This window comes from Delphinapterus leucas, chromosome 17 (genome assembly GCF_059928025.1).
Source record: "Delphinapterus leucas isolate spDelLeu-1000000601 "Yukka" chromosome 17, BTC_Dleu_Yukka2, whole genome shotgun sequence".
Classification (NCBI taxonomy): domain Eukaryota; kingdom Metazoa; phylum Chordata; class Mammalia; order Artiodactyla; family Monodontidae; genus Delphinapterus; species Delphinapterus leucas.
In genome coordinates, this window is record NC_143145.1 from 10,045,288 (window position 1) to 10,068,638 (window position 23,351).

Consider the following 23,351-nt stretch of genomic DNA (forward strand, 5'->3'; position numbering starts at 1 on the left):
TAATACCCATTTTTTCCATTCATATATTCAAATAATATGTATTCAATCCCTGCGTATCAGTGCCAGGGAAATACTAGGTGCTGGGAACAACAGTGAACAGCAGGGATGTGGTTCCTGCCCCACAGACCTCTGGTCTAGCAGAGAGACAGATAGTCAATTAATATTTTTTTAAATAATTGTATAATTGCAACTGTGATATGAGCTGAGAGGACAAATCAGGGAGGGCTCTGAGAGTGCTGAGCAGCTTGCTGATGTTGTCCCTGAACAATGATGATTTCTCCCTATTTCACCGAGCTGAATGCAGAGAAAAAGAGCCTGGAAGTGGGTAGGGACAGCTTCAAGGGAAGACACTGTCCAATCAAAATCACCAAGCAAGGGAACTGGAAGGGAGCTTCATGGGGTCAGATATATGGGGCAGATACAGTAACTCCAGCTGGCTCAACATCTGTGTCAACCTCCCAAGGTCTATCCTGTTAATGCAGAGGCTGAAAATCTGAAAACCACATTTCCCAGACTCCCTTGCAGCTAGGATTCTGGATGCAGTTCAGGGCCCCCCTACTGGTTTTGTTCATGTAGGACATGAGTTCATAACTGAGTCAATGGGAAAGAAAGGAGGCAGTGGGCAAGCTATCATTTTGCTGGAGTTGATATAGAGGGAATGGCATAGCTCTGAGGCAACAGTTGCAGCAGCATCTTATCGACCCCCAGATCAAGGCCATAGTGTGAGTTTGGAACCAGTTGTGAAGAGCTACTGAATCCCCAAAGTAGCAGACACTTTTTTGCCCCATGCTACATCCCCCCTCAGCCCACCTGGTTTTTAGTGTAGATGCCCACATCCCATCTCAAGCCCCCCAAGGGTATCTCTCTGTTTCTCTGCATTGGTGCTTTCTCCAAAGTCATGGAAAGTTGTTCAGCCCTTAGAGATGCAACCCACAAGTTCTAAGGTGTTAACACCCCCAGGGCCAACCCTCAACCAACAGGGAACAGATGCCACACATAAATGCCCCAGAGGGATCATACTGAGGTACATTCTACCTGGTTCCTTTCAGAGTCCCCAGAGGAATACCCAGTTGCCCACAGTGGTAACCTGCCCATCAGCACACACTCTACTGGCTTTCCCCTCTTCCCTGTTTCTCTCTCCTCGGTCCCTCATCCTGGCTTTCTGGGATAACCTTCCAAGTGAACTCTCTCCAGTTCTGCTTTTGGGGGAAGCCAACGTAATTGTTCCTTCATCAGGCCACTTCTGCAGTATTTCTTCTGAGAGCTGCTCTGGAGATCCAACCTAAAGCTGGCTCCTCTAGCACCAGTGACACTTCTGTAAGCAGTAATTCCCTGCATCACATCTCTTTCTAATCAAAATCACTGAAGTTATTTTGTAGGCTGCACTTGAACCCCGACTGCTACAACATGGTTTCCATATTTGGAAAGTCCTCCCTCTGCCTGGCACTTGGAGAGGCAGAGTGGAGAGCTTCTAGTCTGACTTGCTTGGTTCCATTGCCAGTGGAGCCATTTCTTCCCAGCAGATCAAGAAAACTGCAGCTATGGCTTCACCCTTCTTCAGGTCTAACATATATCACTATCATTCTAATTTGGAGTTTTTCTTTTGCCCAGATAGCACCCATTTACTTGTTAAAACATCCTTTAATTCTCTACTCTTGTCTTCTTTGGTCAGGATAAGACCTTTGGACAACATTTACCAACAGGATAATTTTTAAGACATGAGTATACAATGGTTCATGAACACACCCAGTTTATGTTTTTCTCAAAGAGATGCAGGGATTTCAGTGGTTAAGACCAAATAATACTAGTGGTGAGGCATATGGTAAATGGGGGTGAGGGGGGATATCTTTTTGCAAGTTAAAAGGTTGAAAATACATAAAAATAAAATGAATATTATGATAAGCACCCAAAATTAACAAATGATATACTTCCTTCCAGTTTCAATTACTTTTGTAAAAAAAAAAAAAAAGATATGAAAATGTACAAATAAATTTGAAACCACTTATGTCACCCTCCCTATTCTAATTTATCTTCTTTCTCCAAAAGCACCCTCTGTCATGAATTTTATGTGGAACCTCCCAGTCTATATATACATAATTTGTTATAAGATTAATGCATAAATATATAAAATAGCTTGTTTTTCTAATTTATGTAAACGATACATTATATTAATTCCTCTGTAACTTTCTTATTTTTACTCAACATTAAAAATTTTAAATCTATTCATATTGGAAAAGATAGATATATTTTATTTTTTCTAACTGCTATGAATGATTATATTCATTTTTCCATTTATCCATTGATGGGCAAGTAGACTGTTCTAGATTTACACTATCAAAAATTTTACTTCAGTGACTACCTTCTATGACCCTCCCTTGAAAACACATGTGAACATTTCATTAAGGGATATACTTATAATTGGATGTGCAAAGCATATTCTTTAGGGTCTGCACATATTCAGTTTTTCTAGATGTTGCCAACCTGTTTACAGTTATACACTGTAGCAATGTATAATCCCATCAACAATATATGAAAGTTTTTGCTTCTGCCTACATTTGGGAACACTTGGTATTTTCAGAATTTTTAAATTTTGCCAAGCTTATGGGTATAAAATGGTATCTTATTTTGTTGTTTAATTTGCATCTCTGTGATTTACTGGTAAGGGTGAACATCTTGTCTTAATTTATATGTGAATATAAATTTTGGAATGCCTGTGCATCAATTATATGCGTGTTTTTATCGTGTTGCCTGTTTTCTCTCCACTCATAGAATGTGTGTGTATGTGTGTATCCTGCATACGGTTTATCATTATATATAGTATATCCATTATCCTTTTGCTATTTAGCAAACTAGCTAAAAACTCAATAGCTTAAAAGAATAAGTATTTATTACTGTTCGCAAGACTGGGAGTCAGCTGGGCAGTTTTATTGATCTGGGCCAGGCTCTGCTACTCTCAGCGGGGTATGCTCATGCATCCTGGTTGAATGGGGGGTTGACTGGGAGATGGCTGCTCTAGGATGGACTCAGTCACACACCAGGTTGTTGTGTGGCTACCAGCAGTGGCAACAGATGTAAATGGGCCACAGGTCTCGTCATCCAGTATGTTAACCCCCCTTGTTCACATAGCACTCAGGCTTCCAGAATCACACAAGGCCTCTTAAGACCAATGCTCAAAGTTGGTGTAGTGTCACTTCCAGAACATTCTCTTGGTCAGAGAGTGTCACAAACTAGCTCCAATTCAAGGGGTAAGGACTCCTCTGATGGGAGGACAATGGGAGGGGTAAAGAATTGAGCACACTATTTAAATCAATCTGTCACATGCAATGTCCCTCTTTACTTCTAATAATGCTTAAATATTTAACACACTTGTTAATAGTGGCCTACCTATTTAATATTACTTTATATTTCCCTACAAGGCTCAAATTTATTGAATATCTCTATCTTCCAAATAGGACAAGAAAGTCAGCATGTTTTAAATCATTAGAACTGCCCATTCCTATCTTTCATGGTATTACTGTCCAAAATTTTACTTCCATCATTTTAGTTATATACAAAAAAGTTAGTGTGTGTACATGTGGAGATTCTATTCTACATAATTAGTTATTTACATTTTCACCAGTTTCTCTGTTCGCGGTTTCTTCTTGCACCTTACGTCTTCCTGCCATGTTCATTTTTCTTCTTGATGAATGTTATCATTTTGTAGCTCTTTCAGCACATATGTGAGTCATAACTTCCTTTAATCTTTGTATGCCTGAAAATATCTTTAACTTTGCTTTTACGCTTGAGCAACTGTTTGATTTTCTATATAATTCTGGGGTGATAGCTATTTTATCTCTGCATTTTGGCAGGGGATGAAACCCAAGTTTTATATATATTTTATATATATATACACACACACATATATATATTTCAAAGTACAATATATATTACTTCAAAGCCAGAACAAATATATTATTCTCATGAAAAGGGTAAGTTTAATAATGAATTGATTAAAGGAAAATAATCAGTAAGGCAAAAATTATATGACATTACTGGAGAAACTTAAGTATGAGAAACACCTTGTAAGCCATCCTAAATTCTCTCCTCCCTCACTCCCCCATGAGCCAGCTGCAGCCACAAATCCTCTGAGTGGATAAGTTAGCTGTACTCAAAGTTACAAATCTGGGGACTTCCCTGGTGGTCCAGTGGTTAAGACTTTGCCTCCCAATGCAGGGGGTGCGGGTTCAATCCCTGGTGGGGGAACTAAGATCCCACATGCCTTGCAGCCAAAAAACCGAAACAGAAAACAGAAACAATATTGTAACAAATTCAATAAAGACTTTAAAAATGGTCCACATCACAAAAAAAAAAAAGAAAAAAAAACTTAAATAAATAAATTACAAATCTGAAAAAGGCAAAAGTTTAGATCTTCTCTTTCTACAGCCTTTTGCAGAATTCCCTGACACTTTGCAGAAGTGCTACCTTTATCACTTTCAGTTTAGGGAAGTGGTAAATGCAGGATCCATTTTAAAAGGAAGAAACTAGGAATAGTTGGTCATGGAGGCATGAGGAAACGTCTGAGATGTCTTCAAAATTCCTAAGGGGAGAATTCCCATTGGCAGGGACACTTGAACCTTTGCTCCATCGATTTCAATTTTTAGAACTCCATTCCTCTCCCTTGCACCTGCTACTCCAAAGAGCCTGCAGTTCAGATGCAACTCACTAGCCCCTCCACCCTTAATGCTATTAAGTGAAGCAGTCAGTGAAAATCTAATACCACATCTCCCCTGACACAGCACTATGCTAAACTCGATACCCAAACTTAAGCATTTCCTGTCAAATGTCCATATGCTCCCATTACCAGACCGCATTTGTTTTGAGGCAAGGTCTAACTAATGCTCAGAACATTGTACAGAGTCAGTGTTCAGTGGGCAACTGTGCTGCTGGGGAGTGAACTGGAGGCTCCATTCTTTTTGGGCTGGTTTTCCGGCTGTAAAGTCAGAAGGGAGGGGAATTTGTCTTCTAGTTCCCAGACCTTGGGACACCAGGGGAATGATGACTTCTCTTTAACCTCATCGACAAAGAGCAGGAGATTGGAAAACATTTTTTAAAACTAGAACATCCATTCTTAGGATAGAGGAAAATGGACACATTCATACATTGCTGAAAGGTGTGTAAATTCCCTTTCTAGAAAATAGTCTGGTACTATTTAAAAATACCATGCTTTCTCTCCCAGCATTTGCAATATTTGAGAGTCCAGTGTATAAGGACAAATTTATTTAAGGATATTTACAGTATAGTTATTTGTAATAGCAAAACACTGGAAACAACTTCATTCATCAATAGGGAATTGGTTCAAGAATGATGGTATCCATGTTATGAAATATTATGTAGCTGTTAAAGATATGTGTATGTGTTGAACTGGACGAATGTCCATGATATGTTATTAACTGGAGAAAAAGTTTTAAGTGGAAAAAAAGCAAGTTATAGAGTAGTGTGCAAAATATCCAATTTTCATTTAAAAAAGAAAAACTGCATATACAAATACATAAAGGTACACATGCACACACACATATGAAGGAAGAAACACATATGCATATATGTAAAAACGCAGAAGAATACCTCCCCACACACAAAAACTATTAACACTGGTTAGCCTGAAGGAAAGGGATTGTAGAGAGGGTAAGGAAAATTATTAACTTTTAAAATATCTTTCTTGTTTTGTTTGACTTGTAATGAGCATGCATTATTCTTACGATGTAAAAGTATAGCAAGGTTATTTTAGTTGAGCACAAAATATTCTGATCCTATAATATAAATAGCTTAAATAATACTATCAACACCATCATTCTTAAATTGAGATTAAATCTTCGATTTAGTCATTCACCACTTCACCTACTGGGCACTGCATCCAGTAAATCTACATACGGTAACACCTGACTTGCACCAGGCACTGTGCTACATTCTAGGATACAGCAGGGAGCAAAACAGACAGACACTGCCTTCATGGACCTTACAGTCTACAAGGTGGAACAGACATTAAATTAGTAAAGCATATAAAAATATGGGATACCGTGAGAGAATCACAGGGTGGGTAATGGGCTGCTTGGACTGTGTGACCAAGGAAAGTCACTCTGAGGACATACATAGACTGAGACCCAAAGGTTGGGATATAAACTAAAAGTTTGCCAAGAGCCGGGATGGGCATCTGACCAACTCCATGGCAGTGGGGTGGGAATGGAGGTTGTTTGCGAGAAGCATCTGCAGCTGGAAGGGTTTGACACACAAGGAACCAGAAGGCCAGAGGGTCTGGAGCCCCCTGAGCAAGGGAAGGTGGAATGGCATGAGGTCATAGAGAAGGGCTAGATACCACAGAGCTATACGTGCCACGAGAAAGCGTTTGACTTTTGTTGTAAAGTACACAGGAAAAGTTCATGGGGAAGACTGCCATGATGGGATTTATGTTATGAGGCAGACACTGGAAAGCCAGTGATACAACCCCCAACTCTGAGGATACCAAATGGTGGAGACATTTAAACAAGGAACTATGGTGTGTGGTGCTATGACAGAAGTCTATGGAAGCACAGGGGAGGGAAGAACTACCTCTGCCTGGGAGAACCCCGGGAGGCTCCACCAAAGCGGTGACATTTGCTATGGGTTTTAAAGAATGATTAAGAGTTCACCAGGCTGGGGCCAAGATGAATAGGGATGGGAGTCAGGCAGAATATTGCAGGCAGATAAAATAGTGCACAAAGATATGGATGCTTACGTAAGAACTTTGGGGGAAAAGATCTACATTTCACATAGCTAGAGAATATGGTACAGAGGAAAAGGGAAACAGGAGGGAGGAGGCAGGCAGGGCCTTTGTATATAATCCTACTTTAGGGAATTTATCCTATAGGACACGTGGCTTTTGAAACAGACATGTGTAGTGATCGATTTTCATAACCACAAACTACGTTTCAATCCATCGCTTTATGAACCTTTAATTGTGCCAAAAGAGATGTCATAATTTTTGAACTGGACTTGCTATCATATGGTAAATGTATGTTTAACTCTATGAGAAGCTGCCAAACAATTTTTCAGAGTATTTGTACCATTTTAAACTCCCACCAGCAAAGCAGGAGAGTTCCATTGACTCCACTTCCTTGCCAACACTTGATATTGTCACTCTTTGCAATTTTAGTCCTTCTCGTGGTGTATAGACGTATCTCATTATGATTAATATTGAGCATCATTTCATGCGCTTTTTGCCCACTCAGATATATTCTTCTGTAAAGTGCATGTTCAAGACTTTTACCCATTTTTTTAATTTTTTTTTTTGCGGTACGCAGGCCTCTCACTGTTGTGGCCTCTCCCGTGGTGGAGCAACAGGCTCCGGACGCGCAGGCTCAGTGGTCATGGCTCACGGGCGCAGCTGCTCCGCGACATGTGGGACCCTCCCAGACCGGGGCACGAAGCCGCATCCCCCGCATCGGCAGGCGGACTCTCAATCACTGCACCACCAGGGAAGCCCATTAATTAATTAATTTTTTTTAATTTATTTTTTTTGGCTGCACTGGGTCTTCGTTGCTGCATGCGGGCTTTCTCTAGTTGCGGTGAGCAGGGGCTACTCTTCATTGTGATGCGTGGGCTTCACATTGCAGTGGCTTCTCTTGTTGTGGAGCACAGGCTCTAGGCTCGAGGGCTTCAGTAGCTACGGTGCGTGGGCTCAGCAGTTGTGGCTCGCAGGCTCTAGAGTGCAGGCTCAGTAGTTGTGGCACGTGGGCTTAGTTGCTCCACATCATGTAGGATCTTCCCGGACCAGAGACTGAACCCGTGTCCCCTGCATTGGCAGGCGAATTCTTAACCACTGCACCACCAGAGAAGTCCATTTTACCCATTTTTAATAGGAGTGTTTGTCTTTTTATTATTAACGTGTAGGAGTTCTTAATATATTCTGGATTCTTTTGTTTCACATCCAGTCTAATTCCATACAGAAGAATGAAAAGAAAAATGAAATTGACAGAAAATGGAGAAGTAAAAGAGAATGCAGGGAATTCCCTGGCAGTCCAGTGGTTAGGGCTCCACGCTTCCACTGCAGGGAACATGGGTTCAATCCCTTGTCAGGGAACTGAGATCCAATAAGCCATGTGGCGTAGCCAGAAAAAAGAAAAAGAGAGAGAGAGAGAATGCATATGTCTAGATTATCTAGCCTCTGTCTGCCAATTTGCTGGGTAGACTTCATGTGTTATTTAATTTTGTTCTCACAGTAGATCTTGTAAATTGGGTGTCATCGATCTCATTGAATAAATGGGGAAACTGGATCTCACAGGGGTTGAGAGACTGGGCCAAGATTACCCAGCTAGGATGTCGCAGAATCCAAGCCAACTAGAATCCATACGTCGACCCTTCGGGTGTTAAGAGGCTGCATCTCCAGAGGAACCTCGGTTCTCTCAAGATCCTGGGGTCAATGGGGTTAACATAACCTCTTTGGGCCCCTCCCCAAAGAAAGCCATTTATTCCCAAGTCCCAGCTTTAACTAGGAGATAGTAATCTGCTAATGGCGCTTTCAAATGAGGCACGTGTCCAGCATCTTTCACCAAGGGACCACATCTCTGTCTGTACTGGCTTTCAAGGAGCTGCAAATCAATGCCTGTTACTCCATCTGTGAATTCTCTCCCCTGAGGCGGTGGTCTCCAGGAGAGAAGCTAGTTTCTCCCCTTGCCATTAGCATGAATAGGTGTCTGCAGTCATATCCACGGGGGGAATCTGCCAGTCTTGTCCAACACTTGAGCCTCCTGCGCGCTGTGCGGGAGCTGGAAGGGAAAGACTCCAACCAGATGAGGGACTGATGATAAAGTCCTTTTCTAAAGACACAAATCTAACAACCTGCAGCCTCACATTTAATGCCTGCTCATCAGCTTCAGAATGATCATAATAACAACAACAGCAACATAATTGCATCTAATACAACCTGCCATCAATTAGAAGTTGTACCATTGCTTGTTTACCTCTAAGCAAGAAAAAATATCTGCCAATTAAATAATGGCACAAATTCCCTAGGATTAATTGGTCTCACCAGCATCTTGTTACTTTGAAATGTTTTTCATCTATTTTGAGGAATTTGTCAATTTCCATTACCATCAGTTGCAATGTTTGGTGTTTGACAGGCAATCCTTTTGCATACATTGTGGTAAAAATATATAACACAGTATTATCTCTTGTAGGTGTCTCTCTTTTTAGAGACTGTAAAGGCACTTGGTCCTTGCTTTGCAAATAAGTATAGAATTGTTGTTATATCGCCAATGAATATTTGCTTCACTAATTTAAAATCTACCTCCTAGGGTAAGCTGGGACAAAGTGAAAGAGTGGCATGGACATGTATACACTACCAAACGTAAAATAGATAGCTAGTGGGAAGCAGCCGCATAGCACAGGGAGATCAGCTCGGTGCTTTGTGACCACCTAGAGGGGTGGGATAGGGAGGGTGGGAGGGAGGGAGACGCAAGAGGGAAGAGATATGGGGATATATGTATATGTATAACTGATTCACTTTGTTATACAGCAGAAACTAACACACCACTGTAAAGCAATTATACTCCAAAAAAGATGTTTAAAAAAATAAATAAATAAAATAAAATCTACCTCCTACTGTTCTGTATCCATGCCTTTCTGTAGATATAACAACTTTTTAATCCAATACCAAATCTTAGTGTATTCTTTTAGTTATATTCTAAATGGCAACTAAATCCAACACCCATTATTTCAACAACACATATCATGCAGTTGAAGTCAGAACAACACGGACATATACCCAAGTTCACACGTGCACGAAGATAACCCTGTCATGGACTCACAGATATAGAGAACAAACTAGTGGTTACCTGTAGGGAGAAGGAAGGGGGAGGGGCAAAATAAGAATAGAGAATTAAGAGGTACAAACTACTATGCAGAAAAAAAAACTAAGTAACAAGGATACACTGTACAACACAGGGAAATATAGCCATTATTTTATAAGAACTTTAAATGGAGTATAATCTATAAAAATATTGAATCACTATGTTATACACCTGAAACTAATATACTTTAATAATAAAGAAAAGAAGATAACCCTGTCACATCTGCTGCCTGGTTGGCAGTGATTGTAAAGTCACCTCCACCATAAGTCACATCCAAAGTTTAGAGATGTGAGACTACAGAAGAAAAACGTGCATCTTGGAATCAATGAAATATAAGAATAAGCGTCAGCATTTAGTGAGCACTTACCTATGCCAGGCATTTTTCTGCCTTTTTCAAGTCTAATCAATTTAATTTTCACCATAACCCTAGAAGGAAGGTACTATACGCCCATTTTATAGATGAAGAACTAAAGCCCAGAGGGACTGACAAACTTTCCCAAGGTCACATGGCTAGTAAATAGCGGAACTAGTCCTCAAACTCAAGCAGTATTGCTCGTAAGATCACCTAACTGTGTGCTATATTGACTCTCTAATCTAAATTTCATATCAGTCCAGTTCAAGGACCTGTGCACTTGGATCCTACCTATTCTCTGCAGCCTCATCTCACAGTTTCCATCCTTGAACTCTGCACTCCAGCAGCACCTTGATCCCCCTCCCCACCTGCTGTCTGACCCTTCTTGCCTTGTTCACGATCTTTCTTCTCCGGACTCCTTCCCTTCTCTTACCTCCCCTGTCCAGCCCTCTCTCACCCTTCAAGACTCAACTCAGATGTTCTCTCCCTCTAGAAGCTCGCCACAATGGCTCCTCTCAAAACTTGAGTTTGGTGCCTGCTCTGTGCTTCTAGGATACTTGAACTTCCCTCTGTAAGAGCATTTATCACATCGCGTTTTCATTGTCCCTTCACTGAGCTGGCAGTCAATCAACATGCACTGGTCCGGTGTCCTGGCCAGCAGCAGGTCTGATAGGATGGACCTTGGCACTGGTGAGTCGGGGCCTTGTGGCTGCCACTCAGCAAATGGTGCTGAAGCACCACTGCATGTCCGTCTCTCCTAACTAACAAACACTCCGCATCCTCTCACAGAGCCCTGCATCTGGCACATCTGAGGCACTCAATAAATGATTATAGAAGTAAATTCAATTGAAATTTGCCCATGGTCCACAGCAAGAAATCACAGAATGGGTCTGTTCATCACCCATGCCTTGGGTGTTCAGGGAACAATCTTTGGAGAATCCACCCCATGCCCATTAGAGGGATCAGCATGAGGCAGGAACAGCAACATCTGAGAATCAGTAGGCTTCACTGGTGTCAGCCACAGAGGGGAACCTGGGGGAGGCAACTGGCAGCCACCGCTCATTCAATGTCAGAGCCAGGAGTGCCTTCAGAGACTTGACCTACCAATGCCAGGAGGGAGGAAACCAAGGTCCAGGGGAGGTGGTTCCCGGCCTAAGGCCCCTCAGGCAGTTGAGGCAGAGCTGGGACCACTAGATCCCATCACTTGCATCATCCACTCCACCCCACAGACCAAGAGGGCTGGCTGCTGAGCCTTTTCAGATTCAAAGATGAGAATAACAGCAGGTGGGTTCCTATAAGTAGACTAGGACTTATAAAAAGACCACTTTCCTCTTGGAAGACTGTTCCTTTGGCCAGGAGCTTACTTGCTACATTTAGGAAGAAGACAAATGAATCAGACAGAGTTAAAAATGACTTGGAGAGATGCACATAAAGAAAGTTCTGATGGAGTCTCTCAGGACAAGGTCTCCAGCTAATAACCATAAAATCTGGCAGAAATCAATCATCCTTGTCATGAAAGACAGGTGATAAATATGTGCTCAAAAACGTAGAACATTGGGACTGGAGGCAGCACCAAGTATAATCAAAATGGCAGGCAGCAGGAGCTCACCCAAAGGCTCCTAGATTTGTAATCAACTAAAGAAAAAAAAGGAAGAATCCTGGACCTAAAAGAAGATAGTCAAGAAATCTCTAAAGGCAGGAGGGGTGGGACAGACTGTGAAAACAAAATACTAACATTACTGTGCCCCTACTTTGTGTTGGAAACTTTACATGCATTATTTGTTTACCCTTGGAGGGGTTCTATGAGTCATTATGCCCATTTCACAGATGAGGGAACGGAGGTTCAAAGAGGTAAAGCATCTTGCTCCAGGTCTCAAAGCAGGCGATATCAGGTAGAGGTTGGTCAGGCAAACTGAAAACAGTCCAGGTGTTTTAAGCTGAAAAAGATTAGTCGTGTTAATCCTAATTAGACATCAGAAGCTTACAAAACTGTTGGAGGAAACCGAGAAGTGAAAGCCAGGAGAGCGGGGGATGGATCTGCCCATCATTAGCTTTCAGGTTTGCCATTGCAGCTGGGTATAAAGATTGCCACCCAAAGATGAGGATAACGCAGGAAGACACTGTCAAGGTCATGCTTCCGCCAAAGCTTCAGATTTGTTAGGGAAATACAGAAGCCACGGCAGAGAAGTTCACATCTACCAAAACTGCTGCCAGCAAATGCAAAATGCTTTCTATTCCCTTCTTCCTTCCTCTCAGGGACACGCATTTCATTGGAAGAACCTAAGCCACATCTGGAACCATGCCGTCAGGCAAATAAAGGAAATATAGCTCCCAGTTTTCCAACCCCCACAATACAGGGAAGAGCATGGAAAGGCATGGGAATGGCGCTGGGGGCTCACAGATAAAATCCAGGACAGCACAGAAAGAGAAAAACAGATATCATATAGTAACGCTTATATGTGGAATCTGGAAACATGGTACAGATGAACTTATCTGCAAAGTAGAAATAGAGACACAGACGTAGAGAACTATCGTATGGATACCAAGGGGGGAAGGGAGGGTGGGATGGACTGGGAGACTGGGATTGACATATATACACTACTATGTATACAATAGATAACTAATGAGAACCTACTGTATAGCATAGGGAACTCTACTCAGTGCTCTGTGGTGGCCTAAACGGGAAGGAAGTCCAAAAAAGAGGGGATGTATGTATACGTATAGCTGATTCACTTTGCTGTACAGCAGAAACTAACACAACACTGTAAAGCAACTATTCTCCAATAAAAGTTAATTTTAAAAATACCAGATACCAATCGATAACATCCATAAATAAATAAATAAATAAATCCACGACAGCAGAGGTGCTGGAAACCGCTCCAGTCTGTCTGATTCCAAACCTTATACTTTTTCAACCAACTATCCTTCTAACTTGAGGAAGAACAAGTTTTTAAAAAGTTCAAGTTTATTACAGGATGATAAGCAGCATTTGCATATTGCTTTCCAAAGAACAAACAGGAGTAAAGAGTTAAGTACTTTCTTCAATATTTACATTAAATCGTAGTAGAACTACTTATTGCCAAGACAGTTGATCTATACTTAAGCTGGCTGAAAAGGGTTTATGGATCATTACAATTTACTGACACATGTGCAGGTATCTGTTCAGAAATCACTGAATCCTGAACTCCTGTACGTGGAGAAACAACTACAAAATATTCCAATCTACTGACAACAACAAAGTCCAATGGCACCAAGCTTATAAAGGGACTTTTTTCAGCTGAACTGAATGTATCAAAGTGCTAGAAAAGCAGGTATCAGCAGTGCATGCAAAACTCAAGGCTCAAAACACATCACGTCCACAAGAAAAGAAGACAAGATCTCTACGTTTTACTAGCCAACTTTTAAAAATACATAGCGTTGCAGACCTACTAGAGCATGGACGTGAGGATATGGGGAGGGGGAAGGGTAAGCTGGGACAAAGCGAGAGAGTGGCACGGACATATATACACTACCACACGTAAAATAGATAGCTGGTGGGGGGCAGCCGCACAGCACAGGGAGATCAGCTCGGTGCTTTGTGACCACCTAGAGGGGTGGGACGGGGAGGGTGGGAGGGAGATGCAAGAGGGAGGAGATATGGGGATATATGTACATGTATAGCTGATTCACTTTGTTATAGAGCAGAAACTAACACACCATTGTAAAGCAATTATACTCCAATAAAGATGTTAAAAAAAAAAATACATAGTGTTGGGAATTCCCTGGTGGTCCAGTGGTTAGGGCTCGGCACTTTCACCGCCAGGGCCCGGGTTCAGTCGCTGGTCGAGGTAATAAGATCCCACAAGCTGCGCAGTGCAACCAAAAATAATAATAATAATAAATAAAAATACATAGCATTGACAAAAATGTATGCTTTTGAATTGCTTGTGAATTGGGGGAAATATTTAAGCAGGTTAAACCAAGGAAATAAATGGCGAAGAAGGGACAGTGTTTTATGAAACTAGAAATTTGATCGAGCTCCATGAAAGACAGGGGACTTGAGACTAGCCAGTGAGAGACTGCTGGGACGCTGACCTTGTGGTCTTTCTCTGTGACACAGACCACAGTGGGAAAATGTAGGTGTTATTTTGGAAAGTGGTTCCTGATCAAAGTTTAGGACGTGATTTTACGGGCATTATCACATTTGAAATTCACGACCACCCTGCAAAGAATAAGACTACCTATTATCCCTGCTCCATGTCACAGGAGGTATGAGCGAGGAGTTCGGTCCTTGAGACAGTTGAACTGGCCCTTGGCACTACCGTGTGCTGATATCAGGCCCTCCGGAATCTCATCCCAGCTTTTCTACTTCCTTGCTGTGTGACCTTGGCCCAAAGTGTCACCTTTCTGGAACATTACCACTGACGTATTTATTTATCCAACAGAATTGTCAGGAGGACCATCCGTGTCAACCCACTAACGAATCATCTATTCTGCACTATATGCTGAATTACATTAAAATCCTGCCTGTGAGGAATAAACTTGGATAAAGTGAAGCGAGCTTTGCAAGGGCAAACTATTAGCATATCAACGTATTTTCTTGGTATTTGCCTCTTTTTAATAAAAGCCAAATGGGGCTTCCCTGGTGGCGCAGTGGTTGAGAGTCCGCCTGCCGATGCAGGGGACACAGGTTCGTGCCCCGGTCTGGGAAGATCCCACGTGCCGCGGAGCGGCTGGGCCCGTGAGCCATGGCCGCTGAGCCTGCGCGTCCGGAGCCTGTGCTCCGCAACGGGAGAGGCCACAGCAGTGAGAGGCCCACGTACCGCAAAAAAAAAAAACCCAAAAAAACCAAATGTAGGGGGAAATATGGCTCCGTGTTCTAATTGACTTCATTCTTGTTGACTAAAACTATAGAAAAAGAGAGAAGGCTATGCCACGAAGAAATTTCAAATACGATGAGAAGGACGAAACGTGAGCAGACAGGTCACATCTGGCCCTCTTTCCTCTCAACCGCTCCAGGGCCTATCATGGATGTATTAGTCAGGGTTTTCCAGAGAAACAGAACCAATAATATATATATATATATATACACACAGAGAGAGAGAGAGAGAGAGAGGAAGATATTTATCATAAGGAATTGGCTCATGGCTTATGAAAGCTGAGACGTCCCCCGCATCTGCATTTGCAAGCTGGAGACCCAGGAAAGCCAGGGGCATAATCAGTCCAAGTCTGAAGGCCTGAGGAGAAGACTGATGTCCCGGTTCAAGCAATCAGGCAAAAAAGGCCAAATTCTTCCTTCCTCTGCCTTTTTGCTTTTGTCCAGCCCTCTACAGATTCAGGCCCTCAACGGATTGGATGATACCCACTCACACTGGGGAGGGCAATTTGCAATGAGTTCACTGATTCACATGCTAATTTCATCCAGAAACTCCCTTAAAGGCACACCCAGAAATAATGTTTAATCAAATATCTGGGTACCAGTCAGGCTGATACTTAAAATTAACCATCACAGTGGCATTCATGGAATGTAGAATATAATGAAATACTGTCTTATTTTTGTTTTTTGCTACTATTTCATGACAGCTAGCCTGGTCTCTACAACTAGGCTGAAGACATCTTGAGGGCATAGACCTATGGAGGGCAATTAGTTTTATCTTGAGCACCAACTCTTCTGATGGGAGGGCCTTACTACTCAAAGTGTGGTCCATGGATGGGCATCCGCTGTGAACTTTTTAGAAATGCAGAAACTAGCACCCAACCCCATATCTGCTTACTTGGAATCAGCATTGTAACATAACGCCCAGGTAATTAATGTGCCCTTTAAAATGTGATAAGTGCTGACCTTGAGAATGGTGTTAAGACTGTATGGTTCTCAGCTACAAAAAGTACTTCAATACTTTTGTGACATCTTTCATGGCAAAAGGGATCAAGAAGCAGTTGGGGTCCCAACCTTGGCAAACACCAGGTCTTATACTTCAGTATCTCCAACATCACCTAACACATTTATAGACAGAATCCAAGTACAGTAGGTTCTTGATACTCATATAATGACTCCACCTGAGCCCTTTACTTATAACCAAGTTTAGACATATCATTAAGTCACATAGACATCACAAAGGCATATGATTTCTTCTATAGTATAAATGTAAGGGAGTTGCTGTGGAATTCTTGGAGACAGAAAGTAGACTAAAGGTGATCGGGGTTGCAGGGGAGGGAAAGGGTGAGAATTATTGCTTAATGGTTATAAAGGTTTTGCTTGAGTCATGAAAAGGTTTTGGAAACAGTAGTGATGATTGAATAACATTGTGAATGTAAATTATGCCACTGAATTGCACACTTAAAATGCTTTACCTGGAAATTTATATATGCATAAATACAATAAAAATTAATTTCAGAAAAGAGAGAAAGTTGCTCTGGGCCAGGGACATTGAAGGTAGGACAATATTAGGCTGGGATCTGTAGGCCGGTATTGAGTAAGGCTCAAAGGCTGCCTCCTACCCATTCCTGTGAGATCTCTAAGGCGAAGGGTGCAGAAAGGATAAGCAAGGCAAAGGAATATTTATTACCAGCCAATTGGATGCTTAGTATTCACAGAAGATTTTCAAAGTGTCATAGGTCTTCATAGGTCTTCCAAGGGAAGTGAAGAGTGACAACGTGGAGAGGAACCAGGTGGCTGGAGACTGATGGAGCCTGCCAAAAGGTGCAAAGAGTAGCAGACATGATCTGGCCGAGGGTGGGAGATGCCCCAGTTGGACACAAGGGAACAGGGCCGAGGAAGCGCAAAGCACGCTGGGCTTGGCAAAGGTTGCAGAAGTTACATCACAGGGCAATCTCACAAAAGGGCCTTATGGTCACGATAAGAAACAGAACTCACACATGATCCTGCAATTCCACTCCTGGACGTATATCCGGAGAAAACCATAATTCAAAGAGATACATGCACCCCAATGTTCACTGCAGCACTGTTTACCATAGCCAGGACATGGAAGCAACCTAAGTGTCCATCAACAGAGAAATGGATAAAGATGTGGCACATATATACGACAGAATATTACTCAGCCATAAAAAAGGATGAAATAATGCCATTTGCAGCAACATGGATGGACTAGACATTATCACACTAAGTGAAGCAAGTCAGACAGAGAAAGACAAATGTCATATGATATCACTTACATGTGGAATCTAAAAAAAAGGAATCATAATTTTTGACCATGATAAATCTCCATACATTGGCACTAGTCTAAAAATGATCTATTCCTTTCCCCTTTTGCAGGTGAGAAACTTTCGTCATGGCCTCAAAGCCTCTAAAGTGAGGCTTCCCAGGTGGTTAGTGGTACAACCCGGATGAGATCTCTTGTCTTCTGATTCCAGTCTCTCGCCCTCCATCGTTCTCGGGCAAGAACCATGGCAAGGATGTCCACCTACTGCAAATTATTCATGAGAATCCCTCATTCCTGTGTCCCGGGATTTCTCGCAAGAGGCAATGACTTGCAGTTCAAAACCATCAATACAAGACATAGATCTTATTAAAGAGTAAATCTATTTACTAAATAGATTATTTATCACAAATAAATATTATTATTAAAGACCTTAAAAGAGTTTACTTTCATACTGCAGCCAACTATTTCTCTAGTCCTTTGAAAGCTGGCAATTATTATGACCAAAGACCAAAGGGCCAGAACAAACAATTAGCCATCGCATGAATCTGGGCTCTGTTTAGTCTTCTTTTGTGAGGGATAATCATGTGTTCATTGAAGTGAGACCGTATGAGTCAATTATGTGTTGGCTGAGCAAAACCACTGTTTAGAAATTCAGAAGTTATAGTTAAAACATGTGTGGACCTTTTTTTTTTTTTTTCTAGTGGGAAGCAGCTGCACAGCACAGGGAGACCAGCTCAGTACTTTGTGACCACCTAGAGGGGTGGGATAGGGAGGGTGGGAGGGAGACGCAAGAGGGAGGAGATATGGGGATATGTGTATATGTATAGCTGATTCACTTTGCTATACAGCAGAAACTAACACACCATTGTAAAGCAGTTATACTCCAATAAAGATGTTAAGGGCTTCCCTGGTGGCGCAGTGGTTGGGAGTCCGCCTGCCGATGCAGGGGACGCGGGTTCGTGCCCCGGTCCGGGAGGATCCCACATGCCGCGGAGCGGCTGGGCCCGTGAGCCATGGCCGCTGAGCCTGCGCGTCCGGAGCCTGTGCTCCGCAACGGGAGAGGCCACAACAGTGAGAGGCCCGTGTACCGCAAAAAAAAAAAAAAAAAAAAAAAAAGATGTTAAAAAGAAAAATGTGTGGAAATTCCGACATGTTATCATTTACTTCTGAGGCTAACGATTACTATGGGGATAATCATTTCATACCAAGAAAATCACCATCTTACCTTCAGCAATAAATAATGGATTGTGTACATAGGGGTGACCCTCAGTTTGCCTGGTCTGCAAAGGACTGAGAGGTTCCCTGGAAATGGGACTTTTGGTGGTAAAAGTCCCAACTAACTGGGACAAGCTGGTCACCCCTTGTGTGCACCATGAGAATGTGTAGAGAGAAGTGAAATATGATCCTTTTCCTTAAAAACATTACAATAATGGCAGAAGCATTTTTAATCTTTTTTTTTATATTGTTCTTTTTACTTTCCTTTTTTTTTTTGGCCATACCGTGCAGTATGTGGGATCTTAGTTCCCCGAGCAGGGATCATACCCATGCCCCTTGCAGTGGAAGCACGGAGTCCTAACCACTGGACCGCCAGGGAATTCTCGGTATTTTTAACCTTAATGTATATGACTTTCTCTCTCATCATGCAAAGGCATCCATCTGCCTTCGCAAGGAAGTAGAGGGATGTGTGTGATTAGGACTCGTACAGCAGAAGTGCAAAGAAAGGGAAAGCACATTTGGTATTCAGTTTTTGAATACTAAAATAGAACTTCCAAGACAATATTTTAAAAGTCATACTTTATAAAGACATAGTATATATTCCTTAAGCGCCAATGAACATATCAAGAACCAGACCTGGCTGACGTGAACACTGGGTTTTTTTCTAAGCAAGACACAGAGAGTACTCAGGATGTGACATGATGGATGTCCCACCTGACAGACGGGGAAGTTGGTCATCTTTCTGACCCAGTGGAGAAAGGAAACTGAAGCAGGGGAGCAAGCAATCAGAAACATAAGCAATGGACACTCAGGTTGTTTCCATGTCCTGGCTATTGTAAATAGTGCTATAATGAACTCTGGGGTACACGTGTCCTTTTGAGTTACGGTTTTCTCAGGGTATATGCCCAGAGGTGGGATTGCTGGGTCATATGGTAATTCTATTTCTAGTTTTTTAAAGAACCTTCATACTGTTCTCCACAGTGGCTGTGGAATCTAGAAAAATGGTACAGATGAACCTACTTCCAGGGCAGGAATAGAGACGCAGACGCAGAGAACGGACATGTGGACACAGGGGGAAGGGGAGGGTGGGACGAACTGGGAGATCAGGACTGACATATATACACAACCATGTGTAAAACAGACAGCTAGTGGGAACCTGCTATAAAGCACAGGAAGCTCGGCTTGGTGCTCTGTGATGACCTAGATGGGTGGGATGGGGGAGGGGGTGGGAGGGAAGTCCAAGAGGGAGGGGATATATGTATACGTACAGCTGATTCACTTCACTGTACAGCAGAAACCGAAACAACATCGTAAAGCAATTATATTCCAATTAAAAATAAATAAATGATTTTTTCAAAAGAAAGAAACATATGCAACAGACTCCACATCTAGAATTTCAAAATGGAGGACTCAATAGTTTGAAGGCTTTGCCAGACACCCCTGGTGTCCCAGCCAGCCCCGCAAAGTGGAGCAACCGCATCGATTAGATTGGTGATTCAGCACAGTTACGCAGAGAAAAAGCCAAAATTGGGATTCCTGAGCTTCCCCCAGCCCGGCCCCACCCTCAGTATGGAATGGACACAGGCGTCTCCGCATTCTTGGCAGGGACATTGGAAGGTAACTGCACTGCCGGCCCCAGGTGAGCTCACAAAGTCAAGAGGTAAAGTGGCAGAGCCATACGGGCCATGGGGGAGGGCAGCCACACTGGGGGCAGGAAAGAGGGCATGCAGCATGAGAGACAGAGAAAGACAGAAATCCCAGATTCAACCCCTGTACCTCAAGGTCACCAGTGCACGTGACTGGAAACCATTCCAAAACATTCAGAGAGAACCAAAGGCAAGCTCTGCCCACAGAGCCAAGATCTCCTTTCCCATGGCCACAAAGACACAGGAGTCCCTGTTCCCTACCGGGCGCCGTCTTTGGGAGGGAAGGGGTTGAACACTGAATAACTGAGCATTTACCAAAATGCACAGCTTGGAAATGAAAGAGATTGTTTTAATCAGAGGAGACTTAGATACAGTTTACTGGCAAATAAAATTCTTTCTACCCCAACTCACCCTCTCCTCTCTCTCCCAACCTTCTATCCTGTGTAGTAGGGGCTCATGAAGATTTCATCAATGATCGGAAACAAGGAAGCTCCTTTTCTTACACATGTAAGAGATGGTGTGAAATTTTTTCTGACCTCACCTCACAATGTATAGGTCGAAAAAGGATCACAAAGGGAATATGAGCAAATCGCAAAGGAGGAATTATTTAAAGACAGATTATTTCATTATCTGTTGGGTGTGCCTTGAAAATAAAGGTGCAGGACAGGGATGTTTTAAGTTGAGGAAGATTCCTGAAGACCTAATCTTATCACTTCAGAGGTTAGGTTGTGCCGCAGTGACAAACAACCCCAAAATTTCAGAACCACAGACGTTTATTTCTTGCTCTTGCCACTTGACTGTTGTGGGTTGGTGGGTCTGTGTTCACCATACTGCTTCAGGGACCCAGGATTATGGAACAGCCACCATCTGGAACTTTGACAGTCACCGCAAAGACAAAAAAAGCTCAAAGGGGTCTCAAGCTTGCAATTTAATGCTTCAGCCCCAAGTGCTAGCATCCACTTGTCCTCGCAACTTATTGGCTGGTGCTAACCCCATGGCTCCATCCAAACCCAAGGGGGCCAGGAAGCTTAACACTACAACATGCCTGGAAATGTCTGGCAAACCACAAGTAAGGTGCGACTTTGTTATTTCCTTACATGATGCTCTTTCAACCTCACATGATTCAAAGTCAAATTGGCCGTGTGTATAAGCCTATTAATTGGCTAAAGTTTTAATCAGCACACAATAGTCTTCCTCTGTCATTCTGTCTCTGCTTCCAATAGAATGAGTTTATCCTCCAGGAAGCTCCTCGGGCAGTACCCACCCCCTCCCACCCCTGTCAGTCTGATCTGCCCAAACATGTCAGAATTCCCCCCAGTGGGCACTGCTTAGGCTCAAACTAGGATTCCCTTTAACTTAGTTCTTAGTAATTTTTATTGTTCCACTTGACAATAGTAATACAAATATATGCTTATACAAATATATGCTTTTTTTTTAAAGTACTATATAAATTGCATCATGCCCAGACAGGAAAAAGCCACATAAAAACAACATTCCAGAAGATGCTTCTATGATTTTCCACAGCTGAACACAGGAATCTTGACTGAAAATTTCAGAGGTCTATCCAGTCTGTAACTTGGAGGGTATCTGTAACTTAAGATGTTATTATTAACCCAGATAGTAGTTGGGTGCTCAGAGATTTATGTAAAATGAATTCAAATCCCCTCTCTAAGGTCTGTGGGGGCCCAGAGCCCTTTTTGTTATTTCTCTGCCTTTCCAGAACTTTCTCTCTTGAGCCCCTCTAGTCAGTGCCTATATCTGCATTTGCTGTCACTGTATCAACCCATGTCACTCAGATTCAAGCCCTTGTCCGGTCTCCATAAGATACCTACTCCCAGCAGACACTTGTGAGTTTATTTAAATTATGTTTAATATCATTAACTTTTTAAAATTAATTTTTATTGAAGTATAGTTGATTTACAATGTTGTGTTCGTTTCTGCTATGCAGCAAAATGAATCCGTTATACATATACGTATATCCACTCTTTTTTAGATTCTATTCCCATATAGGTCATTACAGAGTATTAAGTAGAGTTAAATATCATTAACTTTTAAATGAATTTGATATTAACTTCAATAATAAATAAAGATTATTTAAACCCACGAATATGTGTGAGTCACAGGATAAGACAGGACCAGAATACACCACTGTTGTTAGTCTTCCTGGGCTGCCATAGCAAAATGCCACAGACTGGATGCCTCAAACAACAGAAATGCATTACTCACAGTTTTGTTGGCTGGTTAAGTCCAAGGTCAGGGTGCCAGCATGGTCAGTTTCTGGTGAGAGCTCTCTTCCTGGCTTGCAGGCGACCACCACCTCCTTGCTGTGTCCTCATATGGCCTTTCCTGTGTGCACACATCAGGGGAAAACATGAGTTAATACAGACAACCCACTTTCCCTAAAGCCCTGGTTATCATCCCACTTTGCCACAAGGTGGCAGTATTGGAGACCACTGGTGCTTCCTTTCGGCCCTTAAAGCAATAGTGGGAAAACAATGCAACATTAAAACACAGCTAGTACGTGATAACCAGCTTCCAGAGCTCAAACATAATAAACATTTTCTCATAAAGCAGAACCTGCTAGGAGTATTTGATGTGCTTTATAGCGGGGTATTACACGATAAAGCGACTGAGCCACTTGCTAGTTCCAGAGCAGCGCTCTTGAGAAGGAGGGAAGAAACGATTTGATTTATGTAGAAAAGGAGAAGCAATGGTAGGAGTAAAGAAGAAACTGTGCGGGATGTAAACATTAAGATAAAAGATTCGACATTAAAATTGTGGCCAGTAAAAAGGAATGAGAGTCAGAAATCTAGTCCCGTTAGACATAGAGAATAGACTGGTGGTTGCCAGTGGGGAGGGGGGTGGGAGAGGGTTGGATTGGGAGTTTGGGATGAGCAGATGTATTATATTCAATATCTTGTGATAAACCATAATGAAAAGAACATGAAAAAGAACTTATATGTACGTATAACTGAGTCACTTGGCCGTACAGCAGTAATTAACACAACATGGTAATTCAACTGTACTTCAATTTTAAAAAAAACTTTATTTAAGGACATCTAATCCCATTACGTCTGGGAATCAACCTGTACTGAAGCCCAGCATAAAAATACCTCTTTAGTGTATGGAGTCAGATACA

At 42.3% G+C, this 23,351-nt stretch overlaps 1 long non-coding RNA gene across 5 annotated transcripts in view; it reads right to left on the reverse strand.

The window, feature by feature from the left end:
• The window catches only part of LOC111164402 (uncharacterized), a 55,725-nt gene that overhangs the window by 18,022 nt on the left and 14,352 nt on the right, over window positions 1-23,351 (reverse strand). For 4 of the 5 annotated variants that reach the window (XR_016388286.1, XR_016388288.1, XR_016388285.1 and 1 more), the window contains one exon: window positions 1-23,351. This exon is cut by the window's left edge; it is cut by the window's right edge. This is a non-coding gene — a long non-coding RNA (uncharacterized LOC111164402). The other variant, XR_016388287.1, reaches the window with a different exon arrangement.